Here is a 19254-nt window from a genome sequence, read left to right as displayed (position 1 = left end):
CATCAGTATCAGATTGCACCATCCGTCATTGTATTAGCCAAAGTGGACTTCATGGGAGACAACCAAGGAGGTCACCATTGTTGAAAAAAAATCATAAAAAAGCCAGAATAGAATTTGCCAAACTACATGTTGACAAGCCACAAAGCTTGTGGGAGAATGTCCTATTGACAGATGAGACAAAAATGGAACTTTTTGGCAAGGCACATCAGCTCTATGTTCACAGACGGAAAAATGAAGCATATCAAGAAAAGCACACTGTCAATACTGTGAAACATGGAGGAGGATCTGTTATGTTCTGGGGCTGCTTTGCTGCATCTGGCACAGGGTGTCTATAATCTGTGCAGGGTACAATGAAATCTCAAGGCTATCAAGGGATTCTAGAGAGAAATGTGCTGCCCAGTGTCAGAAAGCTTGGTCTCAGTCGCAGGTCATGGGTCTTGCAACAGGATAATGACCAAAACACACAGCTAAAAACACCCAAGAATGGCTAAGAGGAAAACACTGGACTATTCTGAAGTGGCCTTCTATGAACCCTGACCTAAATCCTGTTAAGCATCTTTGGAAAGAGCTGAAACATGTCGTCTGGAAAAGGCAACCATCAAACACGAGACAACTGGAGCAGTTTGCTCTCGAGGAGTGGCCCAAAATACCTGTCGAGAAGTGCAGAAGTCTCATTGACACTTACAGGAATCGTTTGGTTGCAGTGATTGCCTCAAAAGGTTGTGCAACAAATATTAAGTAAATGGTACCATCATTTCTGTCCAGGCCTATTTCATGAATTTAATTTTTTTTTTTTAATTCTGTGGAAGCATGGTTGGAAAGCAATGTCTGACTATCATTTGTTCATTTTCATAGATTTTTTATTTATTATTACTTTTGTCAGATTCAAGTTATTTCTGTTACCATTGTGGGTTTTTCTGTCATTAAACGAGGGGTACCAACAGTTATGACCGTGTGTAGCAAAAATCACCTGCTCCTAGGAACACTAGCCATAGGCTGGACTTCATAGGAGTATCGTAATGGCAGGCACAGAGTCTCAAGTGGGTGTTGCCGATGGGCACATAGAATGGCTTGGTGCTATAAATGCTGCTGTCAGAGATTGTTGTCGTTAACAGCCATACGCTGAGTTCAGCTGCACTTGCTGCTGTTAGAGGTGGATGATGACTGAATTACTCAGTCAGCTCATGAGTAGAGTTGAGCGAATATGTTCGAAATCGGTTGCCGAATCTAAATTTACCATATTCGTGCCATATTGGTACCCTATTTGTGCCGAATTAATGTTTGGTGATCAGTTCTGAACATATTAATTCATTTCAGCACCCAATGACGTTCGGCTGTGTTCGGCGAATATTGTAAAAACAATGTTCGGAGCCGATCATAATTGGAACCGAATTTTGAAAAAATTAGCTCAACTCTAGTCATGAGTCCATATTAAAGTCAGGGAAGTACTGAAGTGTTTTTCCAATATTAGCAAAAAATTGGCCTATTAGTAGGAGATCAGGTATATGGTAAATATTGAAGAGTCTGCAGTGCTCCAATGTGCACCTCCACCCTCTTAAATAGCTAATCCGTGTGGATGCAGAGAATCAGATCCTCACCGATTTGATCATGATAATCTACCCTAAGAATGGACCATGATCATTCTGATCCTGGCAATCCCTAACTATCCACACTGCAGCAAGTCCCTGGGACCTTGACTGGAGGAAGTGTCACATCTACAAACTTATTGAAAATTTAGTGGCCAGTACAGTAGTTGGTGGTATGACCTGAGAACCACGTTAAGAGTTTAAAGCGAACCTGTCAGCAGGATGTTGCTAAGTAAACTACAGGCATTGTCAGGTTGGCGTTGTTAAACTGATTAAATTGATAACTGGGATGAAGAAATCCATCTTGTGTTTCTTGTGTAATCAGTGTTAGAAGTTTTCAGCTAATGAGATGCTCATGCTCTGTGGCGGGACGGTGGGTAGAGTCTTATCTTCCTGCTCCAAGCTAAAGAAGCCAAGGAAAGATTTGCCCACAGGCCTGCCCGAAGCACAAACATATTCCTCATCATAGAGACAGAGAGAGACAGACTGTGCTTCGGGGTGGCATGTGCTCTGGTCAGGACTACAGTCCCGCCCCGGAGCACGAGCATTTCATTAATTGAAAACTTCTAACACTGATTACACAAGAACTACAAGACGGATTTCTTCACCTCAGGTATCATTTTATTCAGTTTAACACTGCCAACCTGACAATGCCTGTAGCTAACTTAGAAAACTCCTGCTGACAGGTTTTCTTTAAGGCCACGTTGACGCAATCAGTATTTGGTCAGTATTTTACATCAGTATTTATATACCAAAGTCAGGAGTGGGTGAAAAATACAGAAGTTGTGACATGTTTCTATTATACTTTTCGTCTGGTTGTTCCACTACTGGTTTTGGCTTACAAATACTGATGTGAAATACTGACTAAATACTGAACATGTACAAGTTGCTTTATTCTGTACAATTAAATGTGTTTGGTAAAAGTGATACCAAAGTTTTATGGATCAGATCATCCATTAATTTACGGAAATTTATTGGAGAGACACAAAGCAATTTGGTAACAGAGTTTCATAAAGATGTTGGTTATGTCTCTGACAACCGCAGGCCCCACTTCCTTCCCCATCATTTCAAGACTGCTCAGTCCCACTACAGGAACAAGCGTGATCTACTCGTTATACTGAGTTATTGTATTAAGCAAGAATTCTGTTTAAAACACAGATACAAAATATATACATTCATGTAGCAATAGTGACATCAGAATGAAACAATGCCTGTGGAGACATGAGGGTCAGTGGGTGCTCTTGTCCGCTGGCCTGGCTGTCTTTAGAAAGACCGCATGGACCAAGGCTCATCCTACTGAATGCCTGAGAGTGCTACTCAAATAACACAGGGTGAGGGTAAAACAGTGTGGTAATATTTTATTGAACCACAAAGGGAAATAAGTATTTGATCCCTTGCTGATATTGTAAGTTTGCCCATTGACAAGGACATGAACAGTCTATAATTTTAAGGGTTGGTTAATTCTAGCATTAAGAGCTAGAATATCAAAAATAAAATCTAGAAAATCACATTGTATAAATTATATAAATTTATTTGCATTTTGCTGTCAGAAATAAGTATTTGATCCCCTACCAACCATTAAGAGTTCTGACTTCTACAGACCAGTTAGACGCTCCTAATCAACTCATTACCTGCATTAAAGACAGCTGTCTTACATAGTCACCTTTATAAAAGACTCCTGTTCACAAACTCAATTAATCAATCAGACTGTAACCTCTACAACATGGGCAAGACCAAAGTGCTTTCAAAGGATGTCTGGGACAAGATCATAGACCTGCACAAAGCTGGAATGGGCTACCAAACCATAAGTAAGATGCTGGGTGAGGAGACCATTGTTGGTGCAATAGTAAGAAAATTAAAGAAATACAAAATGTCTATCAATCGACATTGATATGGTGCACCATGCAAAATCTCACCTCTTGGGGTATCCTTGATTATGTGGAAGGTGAGAGATCATCCTAAAACTACATGGGGGAACTTGATAATGATCTCAAGGCAGCTGGGACCACAGTCACCAAGAAAACCATTGGTAACACATTATGCTGTACATGGTTAAAATCCTGCAGTGCCCGCAAGGTCCCCCTGTTCAAGTAGGCACATTATACTGATTGAATATGTACATTCTTCTTTTTAGGTCAGTTACATCTGACCTGCTGTGTCATCTCTGAACGGAAGACTATGTATGTGATTATATTTTTCTGTTTTTATTCTGCCTTCTGTTTCTGTGTTTCACTTCTTGGACTCTGCGTCAAATTTCATTATTATTTGTAAACCAGTGCATATGGAACTCCAATGCTACATATGATATGTTTCTTAAGTGTGTTAGTTCCAGTCGGTCATATAGTGATAATATGGACCTTGTTTTCAATTTGTTTTTGTTTTTTGATTGTTTTATTATATATTTTTTCTTTTTCATTTCTTATATAAGGTCTCTATGTATAGAATAAACATTATATTGACAATAATTTTGTCTGTTTATTGTTTGTAGTTCTGATGAAGGCCTAGTGTTGGCCAAAACGTCAATATTTATACATAGTGCATGTACCTTACCTAATAAAACACTACCTATGTTTTTCTGCAATCAACCTTGGAGTGCCGAATTTAATTTTGAACTAATTGGAGTGGTATCATATTCATGCACCCCCCCCTCTTTTTCTGTGGAGTGCTGCACAGCCTTTTATGACAAGTAGGCACATGTGCAGGCCCATCTGAAATTTGCCAATGAACGCCTGGATGATTCTGTGAGTGATTAGTAGAAGGTGAGACAAAAATTGAGCTCTTTGGCATTAAATCAACTCATCGTGTTTGGAGGAAGAGAGATGCTGCCTATGACCCAAAGAACACCGTCCCACTGTCAAGCATGGAGCTAGAAACATTATGTTTGGGGGGGTTTCTCTACTAAGGGCACAAGACTACTTCACCGCATCAGTGGGAGAATGGATGGAGCCATGTACCGTAAAATCCTGAGTGACAACCTCCTTCCCTCCACCAGGACAATAAAAATGGTCCGTGGCTAGATCTTCCAGCAAGACAATGACCCAAAATATACCGCCAAGGCAACAAAGGAGTGGCTCAAAAAGAAGCACATTAAGGTCATAGAGTGGCCTAGCCAGTCTCCAGACCTTAATACCATAGAAAACTTATGGAGGGAGTTGAAGCTCCAAGTTGCCAAGCGACAGCCTCAAAATCTTAATGATTTAGACATGCAAAGAGGAGTGCACCAAAATTCCTCCTGACGTGTGCATATTTTAACCTTTGTGGTGTAGTGTCCGCTAGATGGCGCTGTGTCGATGTCCCAGGATGGGCATACAGGCATATCCATTATGGTAGTGGGAATAGGATGGTAAATGACCGTTATGTATCCCAAGGTGGGTGGCCTTAGGATGGAAGCTCAAGTGTTAATCAGCAGAGGTACTGCTGAGGTTTCTGTTACAATGTGTATGCGAGCTTTCCAGGTGGCTGGTGAGACGGGTGGACCCAGTCACCTACAAACCCACCCAGGGGCGTGTGGCTAAACGCCCATATTAAGCATGTATGTGTATGGCTGGGTTAGGACCTGCGATGAGGTCATAGCCATGTGATCCAGTGGGCGTGGCTATGGACCATATAAGGTGACCAGAGTAGGTCACATGAGAGAGTGCCTGGATCTGATTGGAGCACGTGTGGAAGGTTCCAGAAGGCCGATGTGCTAGTGGGTCTGCTGCCCTCCTGAACAGCACATGCTGAGGCCGCGGACCTGGTGAGGCCTGTGTATATTGGCCTGTTTGTGTAGGACAGTCCCCAGGAAGGAATGGACGTCCTGAATGAGAAAGCAACTAAGAAGGTAACCCGGACAGGGTGAGCTAACTGTGTTCTAGGCAAGAGCCTGCATATTGGACATAGCACAGCCTGTGTGACTACAGGTTTAACAGAGCGGAGCTCTGGCAGGAACATTATGCTGTTTGATATAAGCCTGTTGATGCTATATGAAAAACCCATGCCGGACCTGGTTAATTGGCTGCCAAGCGAGTATCCCCAACCTGAGTAACAAGCGCTACCTTACACCTTATATAAGGTTATATAACCTTATATAGTTTAAAGGGGTTGTCCACTACTTTAAATTAACCCCCAATGTAACCCCCCGGGGCCCCTAATGAATTTTGGAAATACCTTATGTTGCTGATAATGCCTGTCAGCGGCGCTATGCCGGCGGCTGAGTCTGGGTCACGTGACCTCCAGGCTGCAGCTGCAGCTAATATCCGCCGATGTCACAAGTTCTGACTCTGGAAATTGACGTGACGTCAGCCAGGCGGGACCCAGCCTGCGGTCAGTCATCAAGAGTGACTGGGCTGTGGGCGGTGCTGTACCGCACGACACAGCCCAGTATGGAGCATGTCACTCTCATCAACATTGCTGGGGCTGTGCGGGGGTTGCCGGGGGCTGTGCGGGGGGTCTGCAGGCTGTGTGGGGGGTCTGCAGGCTGTGCGGGGGTCTGCCCGGGCTGTGCGGGGGGTCTGCGAGCTGTGTGTGTGCATGTGTATGTATATGCAGGCATCGTCCGATGGGACTACAAGTCCCATCAGGCTATGCCTGCTACAGTGACAGTGATTGACACTTTGGCCAATGATGGGACAGTAGTACTCCCATCATCCTGCTAATGTGTTGAATGTAAAGAAAAACAAAACATACAGAACATATAACATAGAGAACATACATATAACATACAACATATAACATACAGAACTTACATAAAACATACAACATATAACATAGAGTACATACTTGCAATCACCTAATCCCCGAAGCCCTCGTCTCCTTTAATAATAAAATAATAAAACAACCTATACTTACCTTTCCATCGTAGTCCAGTTAATAGCGAGGGTCTCACAATGATCTCCCGTGCCGAGTAGCTGCATCAACTGATGCGCCGCTCTCCAGGGGCTCCAGCGATAAAATGACAGGTCGGAAGTAATCTATAGATATATCTATGGAAATATCTGGATATATCTATGGACAAAAAGAAAGCAGCAGCACATGTGCATGAATCTAGGCCATGTGAAAACACAGAAAAACATTAAAACCATTCAATTTAGATAATAATTCTCAAAAATATTTTTTTCAAAAAAAATTTTTAAACTTACAGTAAGATGAAAATGAAGGTTCTTAGTGCACAAATTGGCCAATTCATGTAAGCCAATCAACCATGGCAAGGTGGAAAAAAATTGTGAAAAAAATATTTTTGAGGATTATTATCTAAATTGAATGGTTTTAATGTTTTTTTGTGTTTTCATATGGCCTAGATTCCTGCACATGTGCTGCTGTATTCTTTTTGTCTATATTGTGCAGTTTTTGCAGCTTGCACGTGTTCACACTAGGAGATGCTGGTCGTTTTTTTTTGTCTAGATATATCTATGGATATATATATCTATGGATATATCTATAGATATATGGATATACTGTATCTATGTATCTATCTATCCCATATCTATCTATCCCATATTTATCTATCTATCTATCTATCTGTGTGTTTAATGTAGTGTGGGTTGAACAAATGTAGATGAGGAGGTTGGACAGAAATGACATCACAAATCTTTTTTTTTGTTAAATAACATATCTTTATTTAGCTTACAAAAACGCATACAAATCTGCATGTAAAAAACGCATGAAAAATGCACCTGCGTTTTCTGCCAAGAGATGCGGATTTTGTGCAGAAAAATCCACACTGGAATCCGCAACGTGTGCACACACCCTTAAGACATATGTGCAGTGAGATCTCTTTATATCATACATATATACTAAACTACCGTATACACTGTGTTCCAAATTATTATGCAAATGATATTTTTCTCTGATTTTCCTAAATAGTCGGTACAAATGACAGTCAGTCTAATAAAAGTAATCACCGGTTAGAGTATACATCAAATTTTATTGAAGAAACCTCCCAATAATAACAGTATAATCTTCAAAATGAATAAAAACTCAAATTGCACTGTTCCAAATTATTAGGCACATTAGAATTTCTAAACATTTGATATGTTTTAAAGAACTGAAAATGTTCATTTGTGGAATTTGCAGCATTAGGAGGTCACATTCACTGAACAAAAAGGATATTTTGGAGTTAAATAGCTTAACAGGCCAAGTTACATGTTAACATAGGAACCCTTCTGTGATGTCACCTTCACAATTCTTGCATCCATTGAACTTGTGAGTTTTTGGAGAGTTTCTGCTTGGATTTCTTTGCATGAAGTCAGAATAGCCTCCCAGAACTGCTGTTTTGATGTGAGCTGCCTCCCACCCTCATAGATCTTTTGCTTGATGATACTCCAAACGTTCTCTATAGGGTTGAGGTCAGGGGAAGATGGTGGCCACACCATGAGTTTATCTCCTTTTATGCCCATAGCGGCCAATGACTCAGAGGTATTCTTTGCAGCATGAGATGGTGCAGTGTCATGCATGAAGAGGATTTTGCTCCTGAAGGCACATTTCTGCTTTTTATACCATGGAAGACAGCTGTCAGTCAGAAACTCTATATACTTTGCAGAGGTCATTTTCACACCTTCAGGAACCTTAAAGGGCCCTACCAGCTGTTTCCCCATGATTCCGGCCCAAAACATGACTCCTCCACCTCCTTGCTGACGTCGCAGCCTTGTTGGGACATAGTGGCCATCCACCAACCATCCACTACTCCATCCATCTGGACCATCCAGTGTTGCTCGACACTCATCAGTAAACAAGACTGTTTGAAAATTAGTCTTCATGTATGTCTGGGGCCACTGCAACCATTTCTGCTTGTGAACACTGTTTAGGGGTGGCCGAATAGTAGATTTATGCAACACAGCAAGCCTTTGAAGGATCCTACACCTTGAGGTTGGAGGGACTCCAGAGGCACCAGCAGCATTAAATATCTGTTTGCTGGTTTGTAATGGCTTTTTAGCAGCCACTCTCTTAATCCGATGAATTTGCCTGGCAGAAACCTTCCTCATTCTGCCTTTAACAGCACAAACATGTCTGTGCTCAGAATCAACCACAAATCTCTTAACAGTACAATGATCACGTTTAAGTTTTTGGGAAATATCTAATATTTTCATCTCTTGACCAAGGCATTGCACTATTTGATGCTTTTCAGCAGCAGAGAGATCCTTTTTATTTCCTAAATTCCTTGAAACCTGTGCCCTGCTTAATAATGTGGAACATCATTCTTAAGTAGCTTTCCTTTAATTGAGCTCACCTGGTAAACTAATTATCACAGGCATTTGAGATTGATTTCAGTGATCCAAAGAGCCCTGATACACAATACCATCTATGAGTTTATTTGATAAATAAAAAATTACATCTTTATGACACTTAAATCCAATTTGCATAATAATTTGGAACACAGTGTATATACTATGGAATAGATGATAAAGAGAAAAAGCTAAAAGCTTTATCACCATGGTTGTGCAGTCCTTGATGCTGCTTTTGAGCTTGTGACCCTGATGTGACCTCTCCTCATCAGTCTAGGTGCTTGCAATGTGTTACAATAAGGCCTCTTTCACACTTCAGTTATAATCCGCCAAAAAGGCAGAGAAGCGGATCCGTTCTCAACTGATGTGAACGGATGGCACAGGATCCGTTTTTAGACGGATCCTGAAAATGAGGAAATTTAAAGGAACTGCTGGCGAGAGAGAGAGAGAGAATTTTTTTTTTGTCCCGCACCCAGACAGAATTTGGGGTTAATTCGGTGTCTGGAGGATCCGCCGGCAAAAAAAACGTTGCAAGCTCCGTTTGGAAATCTTTGAGGATGTTGACGGACACTAACATTGTGGCGGATCCTCACAAAAACGGATGCAACGGACGGCAATCAGTCAGGATCCGCCAATAATGAAAGTCAATGGGGAAAAAAACGGATCCGCACAGAAAAATGGCGGATCCTTTTTTTTCGAAATTGGCGGATCTTGACTGATTGTCAAAAACGGAAGTGTGAAAGAGGCCTAAGATGCTTCAGATTGAAGATAGAGGAGGGAGAGGAGGGAGGGGTTTGGGTGTGTTTTGGAGAAGGTGTGCATCATGGAACTTGTAGGATTAGAGCACAGTAAAGGCCCAGTCACACACAGCGAGATCGCCAGCGAGATCGCTGATTTTGTGACGCCACAGCGATCTCGCCAGCGATATTGCAGTGTGTGTGACATGTATCAGCGACCGGCCTCCCTGCCGGGTATCGCTGATCGCGCTCGATCGTCCTGGGCCAGTTTTTGATTGTTGGTCTCCCACTGGCCAGTGCGCATTGCTGCGTGTGACAGCGAGAGACCAACGATCAGCGACGCTGGGAGCTGGTTTCAAATGTAAACAGCGGGTATCTAGGAGCCGTGCGGCTCTTAGTTACCCGCTGTTTACCTTAGAAACCAGTGTGCATGCTGGTCCTGATCGCTGGTGGCTCTGTCTATGTGACACCTCACCAGCAATCAGCTATGTCCCAGCGATCCCATCCACGTCGGATCATTGGTTGGATCGCTGGGACATTGAAGCATGTAACGGGGCCTTAACTCAAGAGAAAGGAAGTTGTCGATTAACCCCATGAGAGATGGAGCCAGCAATGTGCTGCTAGAGCATGATAAAAGGCATACCTCCCAACTTTTGAAGAAGGGAAAGAGTGACAAAGATTGCGGCGCGTGCAGCGTGCCGTGGCAAATTTTAGGCCACCCCCGACCACACCCATTTCACAACTAGTCACACCCATGTCCATGCCCCAACCACACTCAGAGAAAGAAAGAGAGGAAAGAAAGAAAAACATAGAGAAAGAAAAAGAGAGAAAGAAAGAAAGAACAGAGAGAGAAAGAGGGGAAAAAAAGAAAGAACAGAGAGAGAAAGTGGGGAAAGAAAAGGAGAAAGAAAGAACAGAGAGAGAAAAAATAAAGAGGGGAAAGAAAGAAAGAACAGAGAGAAATAAAGAGAAAGAAAGAGGGGAAAGAAAGAACAGAGAGAGAGAAAGAAAGCAAGAAAGAAAGAGATAAAGAAAGAAAGAAGGAAAGAAAGAAAGAAAAAGAGAAAGCACAGAGATAGAGAAAGAAAAAAGAAAGAACAGAGAGATAGAGAGAAAGAGAACAGAGAGAGAGAAAGAAAGAGGGGAAATAAAGAACAGAGAGAAAGAAAGAGGGGAAAGAAATAAAGAACAGAAAGAAAGAAAGAGGGGAAAGAAAAAGAACAGAGAGAAAGAAAGAAAGAGGGGAAAGAAAGAAAGAAAGAACAGAGATATAGAGAAAGAAAGATGGGAAAGAAAGAGCAGAGAGAGAAAGAACAGAGAGAGAGAAAGAAAGAGAGGAAAGAAAGAGAACAGCGAGAAAGAAAGAAAGAAAGAAAGAGGGGAAAGAACAGAGAGAGATAGATAGAAAGAAAGATTACAGAGAGAAAGAAAGAACAGAGCGAAAGAAAGAATAGAGAGAAAGAAAAAGAAAGAAAGAACAAACAGAGAGAGAAAGAAAGAGGGGAAAGAAAGAAAGAACAGAGAGAAAGAAAGAAGAAAGAAAGAAAGAAAGAAAGAAAGAAAGAAAGAAAGAAAGAAAGAAAGAGGGGAAAGAAAGAACAAATTCAAAAAAGAAATAAAATGTGATGTAATTTCCTAGTCCAACCTCTTCTCAATCTCCATTTTGGAAAGCCTCATAGCAAACTTTGTTCTTTATCCAAAGAGCAATGGTATATACCCCTTATGTTATAGTTCAAAAAATACTCCATGAAATTTTGAAATTATAACTTTATTCCAAAAACGATAAAGACTTTATGACCAACATGGTAATTTCTTTTTTAAATATATAAATGTTTCAAAATTAATTAATTGGTGCAACAAACAAGACTGTTGCCTTACAAGAACGAATATGGTCTCAGAAACAGGTGTAAGCAGGTCTGGTGTTGGCAACGCTGAACTTTATGGCAGACTTTATCATCATGCACACCTGCCTTATTGCTTGTCTTTGACCCTTTCAACTAATTTAAAATGGTGTATTCTGGGCTGTAACCCATGTGTTCCGAGTTAGAATCACAGTAGTAGGAATATTTTATTGGAGGCCGCTGATAGCGTTGGTCATCACGCTGTTGTGGTGGTGGCGGAGGCCTTGCCCGCACACTCTGTGACCCCCATGACAATATCCGGTAATGTTGCGATCGGTGCAGGGTCTTCAAATGCCGATAGTAGAGCATGCACACTTGTCATGAACTTTGTCTGCCTTTCTGGTGACATTAACCGAGCCTTGCTGGATATACTGGCACCAAATAAATCCAAGTAATCTTCCCTTGAAGATTTGTTGATGAGATCGATGGTGTCATTTACCCTTTCAGTTGTCTCATCCATTTTTTTTTGGATTTGCTTTTTGTGGGCTGTGGCTCGATTAATGCCACCGGATTGGCAGCTCTTTCTGTGTTTGTGGCGGAAGCATTTTGGGGCGCAGAACAAGATGCTGTCCCTGAAGATGGCGCAGCCAAACCTACAACAGAATTAGATGAAGAGTTAGGTCCACAGAATGAAGATCCATCCATGGAATCAGTGGTTCCTGCTAGCTCTTGGCTGCTGTTTTCTGCGTGCTCAGGAGCCAAAATGTTTCCTTCAGTTCTCTGATAAAACAAAAAAAACAAGTCTTCAGTATTAATTCAATTTTTAGTCATCATTACGACATTCAAATTATATCTAACAAATCACCTCCTCAAAGTTCTGCTGGTTATCAAAAAACTCAAGTCGTCTTAGAGACTAAAGTGGATTTTGGCCGGTGATGAACCACTCTTCCCAATATTGCTTTGTATTTTTTGGAATCGATCTCGTACCGACCTCCAACGTTGCTTAAGATCTTTATCTAAAATAAAAAATGACAACACATTATGATCCTTGCAATACGTTTTAAAATGAATAGTAGTTATGTTTAAAGACCATAAAAAAGCAATTACTAATTTTCTGCTGCAGGGCACTGGTGTACCCATCAAAATCAGGATAAAGTTCCCGGCAGATTCTGTGCCAACAAATATCCCTTGCATATTTATCTTTGTAGGCCTCATCGGCCGGGTCCCAGATAACTGGCATGTCCCTTATTTACAGTTGTGGCCAAAAGTATTGACACCACTGCAATTCTGTCAGATAATACTCAGTTTCTTCCTTGAAAATGATTGCAAACACAAATTCTTTGGTATTATTATCTTCATTTAATTTGTCTTAAATGAAAAAACACAAAAAGAATTGTCCTAAAGCCAAATTGGATAAAATTCCACACCAAACATAAAAAAGAGGGTGGACAAAAGTATTGGCACTGTTCGAAAAATCATGTGATGCTTCTCTAATTTGTGCAATTAACAGCACCTGTAACTTACCTGTGGCACCTAACAGGTGTTGGCAATAACTAAATCACACTTGCAGCCAGTTGACATGGATTAAAGTTGACTCAACCTCTGTCCTGTGTACCACACTGAGCATGGAGAAAAGAAAGAAGACCAAAGAACTGTCTGAGGACTTGAGAAACCAAATTGTGAGGAAGCATGAGCAATCTCAAGGCATCTGAATGAAAAGGGACTGTATGGTAGGAGACCCAGGAAGACCCCACTTCTTCCCTCGAGACAACGACGGGAAGGGCAGTCTCCAATGAAGGAAACCACCTATGCCAAAACATGGCTAGTAGGAGGAATGCCTAGTAAAAGACTGTGAAAAATGAGGATGAATGAACTCATATTTCCCATAAGGGATGGGGGCATTGCTCTAGAATCACTGCGTTGAGAAACACGTGATGGTGTCTCCGCAGTGTTGGATGTTGATCTCCATGAGTTCATTCATCCTCATTTTTCACAGTCTTTTACTAGGCATTGCTCCTACCAGCCAGTTTCCTACTCCACATTGATGAGGGGCAATATCCCGAAACAGCTGTCTGTGGATGGATACCATGTTTTGGCATAGGTGGCTTCCTTCATTGGAGACTGCCCTTCCCGTGGTTGTTCCTTCCCGGGGAAAGACCTGACGCACAGACTGACACACACAGACCATACTTACCAAGTCAACCATACGCTTCACGTCGATCCTCATGCAACGGTACAACTCCATTTTCTCTAAGCTCAGCACATACACTCCTCCTGTGACATCACTTCCCTTTCCTGCGGTTTTTGACACCCAAAACTGCACCAAATCCGCAGCAAATCCGCAGATCTTTTTTAGATCTGCGCTTTTGCTGCGGATTTGCCTGACACAATGGGAGTCTATGGGTGCAGAAACGCTGCAGTTCTGCAGAAAAGAAGTGACATGCTGCAGAAAATAAAACGCTATGTTTCTGTGCGGATTTTTCTGCAGCATGTGCACATCAAGTCTGCGTTTCCCATACACTAACATTGGTTGTGCTCTACACTGCGGATTTGATGCAATTCCGCGCGGAAAAAAACGCTGTGGAACCGCAATTAAATCCGCACCGTCTGCACATACAGTTGTGGCCAAAAGTATTGACACCCCTGCAATTCTGACAGATAATACTCAGTTTCTTCCTGACAATGATTGCAAACACAAATCCTTTGGTATTATTATTTAATTTGTCTTAGATGGAAAAAACACAAAAAGAATTGTCCTAAAGCCAAATTGGATATAATTCCACACCAAACATAAAAAAAGAGGGTGGACACAAGTATTGGCACTGTTCGAAAAATCATGTGATGCTTCTCTAATTTGTGTAATTAACAGCACCTGTAACTTACCTGTGGCACCTAACAGGTGTTGGCAATAACTAAATCACACTTGCAGCCAGTTGACATGGATTAAAGTTGACTCAACCTCTGTCCTGTGTCCTTGTGTGTACCACATTGAGCATGGAGAAAAGAAAGAAGACCAAAGAATTGTCTGAGGACTTGAGAAACCAAATTGTGAGGAAGCATGAGCAATCTCAAGGCTACAAGTCCATCTCCAAAGACCTGAATGTTCCTGTGTCTACCGTGCGCAGTGTCATCAAGAAGTTTAAAGCCCATGGCACTGTGGCTAACCTCCCTAGATGTGGACAGAAAATAAAAATTGACAAGAGATTTCAACGTAAGATTGTGCGGATGTTGGATAAAGAACCTTGACTAACATCCAAACAAGTTCAAGCTGCCCTGCAATCCGAGGGTACAACAGTATCAACCCGTACTATCCGTCGGCGTCTGAATGAAAAGGGACTGTATGGTAGGAGACCCAGAAAGACCCCACTTCTTACCCCGAGACATAAAAAAGCCAGGCTGGAGTTTGCCAAAACTTACCTGAAAAAGCCTAAAATGTTTTGGAAGAATGTTCTCTGGTCAGATGAGACAAAAGTAGAGCTTTTTGGGCAAAGGCATCAACATAGAGTTTACAGGAGAAAAAAAGAGGCATTCAAAGAAAAAAACATGGTCCCTACAGTCAAACATGGCGGAGGTTCCCTGATTTTTCGGGGTTGCTTTGCTGCCTCTGGCACTGGACTGCTTGACCGTGTGCATGGCATTATGAATTCAGAAGACTACCAACAAATTTTGCAGCATAATGTAGGGCCCAGTGTGAGAAAGCTGGGTCTCCCTCAGAGGTCATGGGTCTTCCAGCAGGACAATGACCCAAAATACACTTCAAAAAGCACTAGAAAATGGTTTGAGAGAAAGCACTGGAGACTTCTAAGGTGGCCAGCAATGAGTCCAGACCTGAATCCCATAGAACACCTGCGGAGAGATCTAAAAATGGCAGTTTGGAGAAGGCACCCTTCTAATATCAGGGACCTGGAGCAGTTTGCCAAAGAAGAATGGTCTAAAATTCCAGCAGAGCATTGTAAGAAACTCATTGATGGTTACCGGAAGCAGTTGGTCGCAGTTATTTTGGCTAAAGGTTGTGCAACCGAGTATTAGGCTGAGGGTGCCAATACTTTTTTCTGGCCCATTTTTGGAGTTTTGTGTGAAATGATCAATGTTTTGCTTTTTGCTTCATTGTCTTTTGTATTTTTTCATTTAAGACAAATTAAATGAAGATAATAATACCAAAAAATTTGTGTTTGCAATCATTTTCAGGAAGAAACTGAGTATTATCTGACAGAATTGCAGGGGTGTCAATACTTTTGGCTACAACTGTAGCCTCAGAAAGGTCTTTGTACTGTCCCCGCATATATTTATACATTGTAATAAGATCACCCCTAAGCCTTCGATTTTCCAAACTAAATAACCCCAAGTGTAATAACCTATCATGGTATTGCAGGCCCCCCTGTTCCCTAATAACCTTGGTCGCTCTTCTCTGCACCCGCTCCAGTTCAGCTATGTCTTTCTTATATACCGGAGACCAGAACTGTATGCAGTATTCTAAGTGTGGTCGCACTAGTGACTTATATAGAGGTAAAATTATGTTCTCCTCATGAGCATCTATGCTTTAATGCATCCCATTATTTTATTTGCCTTTGCAGCAGCTGCCTGACACTGGCCACTAAATGTGAGTTTGTCGTCCACCCATACACCCAGGCCTTTTTCAGTGACAGTTTTGCCCAGTGTTTTACAATTAAGCACATAATTATACATCTCGTTTGTTCTATCCAAGTGCATGACCTTACATTTATCCCCAATAAAGCTCATTTGCCATTTATCAGCCCAAGCTTCTAGTTTACTTAAATCCTCCTGTAATATAAAATTGTCCTCCTCTGTATTGATTACCCTGCAGAGTTTAGTGTCATCTACAAATATTGAAATTCTACTCTCTATGCCCCCTACAAGGTCATTAATAAATATGTTAAAAAGAAGCATGCCCAATACTGACCCCTGTGGTACCCCACTGCTAACCGTGACCCAGTCCGAGTGTGTGCCACTAATAACCACCCTTTGTTTCCTATCCCTGAGCCAGCTCTTAACCCACTTACACATATTTTCCCCTATCCCCATTGTTCTAATTTTATGTATCAACCTTTTGTGTGGCACCGTATGAAAAGCTTTTGAAAAGTCCATGTACACCACGTCCACTGTATTCCCTTGGTCCAGTCCGGAACTTACCTCTTCATAAAAGCTTATCAGATTAGTCTGACAGGAACGGTCCCTTGTAAACCCATGTTGATATTGGGTCATGAGGTTATTCTTCTTCAGATACTCCAGTATAGTATCTCTTAGAAAACCCTCCAAGATTTTACCCACAGTTGAGGTTAAACTAACTGGCCTATAATTTAAGTTCAGTTTTTGTCCCCTTTTTGAATATTGGCACCACATTTGCCATACGCCAGTCCTGTGGTACAGACCCTGTTATTATGGAATCTTTAAAGATTAAAAATAATGGTCTATCTATGACTGTACTTAATTCCTGCAGTACTCGGGGGTGTATCCCATCCGGGCCCAGGGATTTGTCAATTTTAGTGATTTTTAGACGCCGCCGTACTTCCTGCTGGGTTAAACAGGTGACATTTAATGGAGAATTTTTTTATCACTGATCATGTTATCTGTCATGGGATTTTCTTGTGTAAATACTGTTAAAGATACTATAGCAGCCTGGCTCCCATTGTAATGCCCACCTGAGCCTCCCGGTGCAGGACATATCATGATCCACTCACATGGCCGGCATCCCCGATTCCAAGGCGATCCCGCTGTCCGCGCTGTCGGAGGAAGACATGGTGATGGAGCTGAAGCATTCCCTGAAGTGCCTCCATGGTTCCGTCACAATCTCCTCCCAAAATTACCTCATTTCCGGTCAGCTTATAGCACGTCACTTCCGGTGGAACGTCACGTGCGAATTTTAAAGTGCTCCTCGGGGCTCCGCCGTGTACTCCTGTATCCGCAGGAAAAGTAAGCTCCCTTCCGGGACAGACTCTCAAAATCGGGACTGACCTGCTGGATCCGGGACAGTTGGGAGGTATGAATGCTCCCCATCATACACCTTGTACACGCATGGCTCTGCACACCTCATACACACGTGGCTCCGCTCCGTACACCTCGTACACACACATCTTCACTCCGTACACCTCGTACACACACGGCTCCGCTCTGTACACCTCGTACACATGCAGCTCCGCTCCATAACCTCATACACATGTGGCTCCGCTCCGTACACCTCATACACACACACGGCTCAACTTCATACACCTCATGCACACGTGGCTCCGCTCTGTACACCTCGTTTCTCCGCTCCGTATACCTCATACACACATGGCTCCGCTCCATACACACATGGCTCTGCTCCGTATACCTCGTACACACACGGCTCCGCTTTATACACCTCGTACACACGCAGCTCCGCTCCATACACCTCATACACACATGCGGCTCTGCTCCGTACACCTCATACACACATGGCTCCGCACACCTCATACACACGTGGCTCCGCTCCGTACACCTCGTACACACACATCTCCACTCCGTACACCTCATACACACAAGGCTCCGCTCCATACACACATGGCTCTGCTCCGTATACCTCGTACACACACGGCTCCGCTCTATACACCTTGTACACACACACGGCTCAATTCCATACACCTCATACACACGTGGCTCCGTACACACGTGGTTCCGCTCCGTATACCTCATACACACATGGCTCTGCTCCGTATACCTCGTACACACGGCTCCGCTCTATACACCTCGTACACACGCAGCTCCGCTCCATACACCTCATACACACACACACGGCTCCACTCCATACACCTCATACACACACAGCTCCACGCCATACACCTCTTACACACGTGGCTCTGCTCCGTACACCTCGTACACACACACGGCTCTGCTCCATACATCTCATACACACGTGGCTCTGCTCTGTACACCTCGTACACACACATGGCTCTGTTCCATACACACGTGGCTCCGCTCCGTACACCTCGTACACACAAATCTCCACTGCATATACCTCGTACACACACGGGTCCGCTCTATACACCTCGTACACACGGGTCTCCGCTCCATACACCTCATACACACACGCGGCTCTGCTTCGTATACCTCATACACACATGGCTCCACTCCATACACACGTGGATCCGCTCCGTACACCTCGTACACACACAGCTCTGCTCTATACACCTTGTACACATGTGGCTCCACTCCATACACCTCATATACACACACGCGGCTCTGCTCCATATACCTCGTACACACACATGGCTCTGCCCCATACACCTCATACACACGTGGCTCCGCTCCATACACCTCGTACACACACACGGCTCCGCTCCATACACCTCATACACACGTGGCTCTGCTCTGTATACCTCGTACACACACATGGCTCTGCTCCATACACACGTGGCTCCGCTCCATACACCTCGTACACACACACGGCTCCGCTCCATACACCTCATACACACGTGGCTCCGCTCCATACACCTCGTACACACACACGGCTCCGCTCCATACACTTCATACACATGTGGCTCCGCTCCATACACCTCGTACACACACACGGCTCCGCTCCATACACCTCATACACACGTGGCTCCGCTCCATACACCTCGTACACACACGGCTCCGCTCTATACACCTCATACACACATGGCTCCGCTCTATACACCTCGTACACATGCGGCTCTGCTCCATACACCTCATACACATGCTGCTCCGCTCCGTACACCTCATACACACGCTGCTCCGCTCCGTACACCTCATACACACGTGGCTCCGCTCCATATACCTCGTACAAACACATGGCTCCCCTCCATATACATGTGGCTCCGCTCCGTACACCACGTACACACACGGCTCCGCTCTGCATAACCTCATACACACACAGCTCTGCTACATCCAT

Source organism: Dendrobates tinctorius, unplaced genomic scaffold (genome assembly GCF_039654945.1).
Source record: "Dendrobates tinctorius isolate UK_male_01 unplaced genomic scaffold, ASM3965494v1 ptg000314l, whole genome shotgun sequence".
Lineage (NCBI taxonomy): Eukaryota > Metazoa > Chordata > Amphibia > Anura > Dendrobatidae > Dendrobates > Dendrobates tinctorius.
The sequence above is the reverse complement of the archived record's forward strand: the minus strand, read 5'-3'. Positions refer to the sequence as shown.